Genomic DNA, 4,972 nt, shown 5'->3' with positions numbered 1-4,972 from the left:
TTCTCGGCCTTTTCTCTTTTTGAGACAGGGTGTCACTGTGTAGCACTGGCTGGCCTTAACTTCCTATGTAGACCATGCTGACCTCAAACTCAATGAGTACATTTGCCACTACAGGCATGCACCGCCACCACACACCCACAGCCTGGCTCTCTGCGGAGGTGGGGGGTGCTGCAGCACTCCTGCCTTCTAGATTCACACTGCTTGGTCCTGGTGGTCCTGAGTCTCTGTTAGCTTCCCCCATGGAAGAGCAGCTTCTGCTGGAGAGAGGCAGACCCAAGGGAAGCCTCGAGTGCTGCCTCCAGTGCTCTGAGGGAGGGAGGGGTGAGCTGCTGGGAGCCAACTCTGAGCAGAAGCAACTTGCAGGAGGAAAGGGTTTGCTTCATCTTCCAGCTCCTAGGTCACAGCCTCCAATCCAGGGAAGACGGGGCAGGAAGAACTCAAGTGGAGACCACCGGAGAGGCTGTTCCCTGGCTCACTTTCAGCCATCTCTCTTAAATCACCCAGGCCCACCTGCCTAGGAATGGTGCCGCCCACAGTGAACTGTGCCCTCCTTATCAATCAGCAATCAAGAAAATGCCTCACAGGGCAGATGAAAGCAGTTCCTCCCTTGAGGTTTCCCCCTCCCCCAGTGTGTCATGTTGATTAGGTGGGTATACTGGGGGACACAGTCATCCCTTGCAGTGGGGGGAGATCCACCCTACCCCCCCTCCCATGTTGCTGTGGGCCCAAGGCAGTGCCCCACATGGCTTTGCTTCCTCACACTGGGAGCCTCTTAAGGTACTGTGTGCCATTGTGCGTACTGACCTAAGTTCCATTCCGCAAGCCTTCCCCCTTCAAGCCCTTTCTCCTAGAAAAGAAAGAAACCTTGTATTGTACAGAAGTTAGCAGAAAAGGTTCAACTTAATTGTCTGCCATCGGTCCAGGGTTAATGTACCTGATTAAATGTGTAAGGGCCTTATCCGCATGGGTTTGAGTGCAGAAACGAAGAAAATTTCCTCTCAATAATGAAGAAGGAAAACCCACCAATAAGCCCTGAAGATGGCACTGGTGTGCAGAGTCCCACACTGTTTGTGACCTCCAGCCACAAGTCACCCTATCCGTCACCTCCCAGAGCTATAACCCATCCCTGTGTCACGTGTCACCGGTTCCGGTGATAGGAGAGCCATTGTTGCTGTGAGGTTACAGTTCTACATACACTAGGCAAGGGGAAAGGCTCCACATGCCAAGGCAGCCACTCAGCAGAGGGGACCTGAATGTTTCCCAAATCCAGCGACTGCCAGGAAGCCCGAGATCCACAGCCTGGTTAACAGGGACCCCACTGAGTTAGCCCGTTAGCTGTGTCACACTGTCACGGTAAGTAAGACCTAGACCGTTGGTGTGACCCTTTCCACCTTGGGTAGTGGCGAAGGCACCAGTTTCTGACTTAGGTAGAGAGTAATGAAGGGCTGTAGGACTTCTGGGGCTGCCTTTGTGGGAAAATTCTAGACTTGGAGAGAAGGTTTGAGGTTAGGAGTGAGTAAGCCAGCAGAAGTCAAGTGTCCATGCTGTAAGGCGTGCAAGCTGGCTCTCTGCCAAGCGTCCGTGCTGTGAGGTGTGCAAGGCGTGCAAGCCAGCTCTCTGCCAAGCGTCTGTGCTATAAGGCGGCTCTCTGTCAGGCTCGGTGCATTAGCATTCACTGCTGGTCCAGGTGCCACACTTCTGGTCGCAAGGCAAGAGGCCATGTTTGTCTGACAGGAACCCAAGAGCATTTTTGCAACAGCTAAGGCAGGCAGGTCCTTGACCCCACACCCTGCCTTGAGTGGTCTGGGGAGAGAAGAGAAAGCCCAGGCTGAGTTCAACACGTCCCTGATCTGATTGCTGAGATGAACATCAGGGGACAGTCCCCTGCTGTGCCACCTTAGGGACATTAAGTACCAGGGCCTGCTGTGAGCACCACAGTACCTGTCAGTGGGGCAAGTGGCAGAGAAGGGAGGGGACCCTGGAGCCATCAGACACCTGTGAAGCGACCTGGAAAGGTCTTTCCTTGGGGTTCTTATTAGTCTCCACAGGTCCGTGTGTACCCCAGGCACCCCTTAACTCTCTGTAGCTGGGAATGACCTTGAACTTCTGATCTTATCCAAAGGTTGGGGTTGGGTCAGAGGCTGGCCTTGAACTCGCGGCCATCCTCTGCAATGGTGTCACACTACTGTGCATGGCAGAGCAGGATCTGGTACTGGAAACACTTCTGGTACCAGTAGACCTTAAAGCCACAACACATACATCTTGATACCTGTGTGTGTGTTCATCCCATCCCAGTGTTGGGGTAGAGAACCCAGGACCTCCTCTGTCAGGTAGGTACCCTACCACTGCCCCGACTCCTCCCGCCCATCCCCCAGGAGCCCCCTCCCTGCTTTGACCTCAGCAAGGCCGGTCTCATTCTCATTCCCTGCATCCCAGCACCTGGGTAATGCTTTTGTGGTTATTGTGGAGTGAATCAAATAAAACATCCTCCATGGGAAAAAAAGATGGAGGCTCACTGGCCGAAATAGCTGTGCCCAGAGTCACAGACCTCGGTTTTGGCTGACATGAAAGCAAAAGCCTTTTCCACTCGGCCCTCTGGAAGCCCTCAGCTTCGTTTATTTTTGGATCACATCTCCAGAATAAGTCAAAATAGCTTTCCCCACAAATGGCGATCGGCTCCTACCCCCAGATCCTCGAGCCAATCTGAGCCTCCCCGTGGCCCCTCCGGCACCACACTTGCGGAGTGCGGAGGAGGGAACGTTGGCAAGAACGTGTTCAAGCCGGGTGCTTCCTGCCAAGAAGCACTCTGCGCCCTCAGAACCGGGCTCCATAGAACAGGCTCCTGTGATTTAAGTGAGCGCCAGGAAAGAGGACAACGGTCCAGCAGCTGGGGACAGATGAGACAAATTGCAGGCGACAAGGATGGGAGCTGAGGCTGGTTTGGTCTCACAGAGAAATTAGATTCCTGTTTGTTCTTCCAAACTGGTGATTTAGAATCCCTGCCTGTGATGGCAATTCTGGAGACCAGCCTGGCCTACATAGTGAAAGCCCCGTCTGGGTGGGAGGGATGGCTCAGGGGTTAGAGCCGGTGCTTCTCTTGCACAGGACCACCATTCAGCTCTCTCCCACAGGGAGATTCACCACTGCCTGTAACTCCAGTCAACTCCAGGGCGCCTGACTCGTCCCCTCTGGCCTCCTGGACTCACGTGGCGTACATAAACTCATACAAACACTCACATATTCATTTTTTTCCGCGTAGAATAGTGTTTATTCGGGCATGGGGAGTGGAATTAAGAGGATATTAGAGACAAAGAAAGGCAGAGAAGGGAGCCCCCTGAGATGGCTCAGTGGGTAAGAGCACCCGACTGCTCTTCCGAAGGTCCGGAGTTCAAATCCCAGCAACCACATGGTGGCTCACAACCATCCGTAACAAGATCTGACGCCCTCTTCTGGAGTGTCTGAGGACCGCTACAGTGTACTTGCATATAATAAATAAATAAATAAATAAATCTTAAAAAAAAAAAAAAAAAAAGAAAGAAAGGCAGAGAAGGAGGAGAGACTGGGCATGAGCACAGGGAGAGGGAGGGGGCAGGGGAATGGGGACAGAGGGGGAGCAAGAAGGCAAGAGAAAGCTGGTGAGATGGCTCAGCAGGTAAGAGCACTGACTACTCTTCCTGAGTTCAAATCCCAGCAACCACATGGTAGCTCACAACCACCTGAAATGAGATCTGACGCCCTCTTCTGGTGTGTCTGAAGACAGCTACAGTGTACTTATGTATAATGATAAATCTTTGGGCTAGAGCACGCGGGGCCAACTGGAGTTAGCAGGGTTGGCTGGAGCGAGCAGAGGTCCTAAAAATTCAATTCCCAACAGTCACACGAAGGCTCACAACATCTATACAGCTACAATGTACTCACATTAAATAAATTTTAAAAAAAACCCTGTCTAAAACCACAGGGCAAAATGTGTAGACTTTTGTGTCACCTTGGCGAGCCACATGACACCTTGAATTTAGTTTCCTTGTTGGACAGGTTAAGGTTTGGACTAGGCCCTCTGAGCTTCACGTCTGAATGTAGGTCAATGTGAGATCCCTCCAGCTGCCAAGTTTTCATTTCGCGTGCTATTCTGGAAGTCTGCCACTAGGGGGCACTATGAATACAGTTTAGCCTCGCAGCTGCCTCAAGAGGCAGAGACACCTTTCATGATTTTGCTAAGCCAAGCCAGCTGCTCTTGGAATGAGGAAAACCAAGGACTGCTCAGATTGCCACCGACTAGAATTGAGCCCAGCAGAGTGAGCTTCGTGTGCCGAGGCACTCCATCCTCTGTCGGCTGGTCTAGTCAGTCATCCCCATGTCTGGGTTGCAGGAGACCTGAACCTGGGCCTGTTTGTGTTTGTACTTGGTCCTAAAGAAGCTGGCTTCTCCTTTCTGTTTAGTCCTTCCCTGGGCAGTAAAGTCACCCTTTCCTTGGTAATCCTGAGTCACTCACATTAGCCAGGAAATAACTTCACTGGAGAAAACAGTTCAGTTTGAGTATTTCTGTCTTTGTTTTGTATTTTTGAGACAGGGTCTCTCTGTATCCCTGGCTGTTCTAGAACTCTCTACAGACCAGACTGGCCTTGAACTCAGAGATCTGAGCGCTGGGATTAAAGGCATGTGCCACCGCTGCTGCCCACTGTGTATTTAACACCAAACCAACCTCTGAGGCTGACCTTGTTACACCCTGTATTAGTCAGGGTTTCTATTCCTGCACAAACATCATGACCAAGAAGCAAGTTGGGGAGGAAAGGGTTTATTCGGCTTACATTTCCACACTGCTGTAGATCACCCAAGGATGCAGGACTGGAACTCAAACAGGTCAGAAAGCAGGAGCTGATGCAGAGGCCATGGCAGGATGTTCTTTACTGGCTTGCCTCTCCTGGCTTGCTCAGTCCACTCTCTTATAGAACCCAAGACTACCAGCCCAGAGATG

Source organism: Mus pahari, chromosome 21 (assembly GCF_900095145.1).
Source record: "Mus pahari chromosome 21, PAHARI_EIJ_v1.1, whole genome shotgun sequence".
In the NCBI taxonomy this organism is placed as follows: domain Eukaryota; kingdom Metazoa; phylum Chordata; class Mammalia; order Rodentia; family Muridae; genus Mus; species Mus pahari.
The sequence above is the reverse complement of the archived record's forward strand: the minus strand, read 5'-3'. Positions refer to the sequence as shown.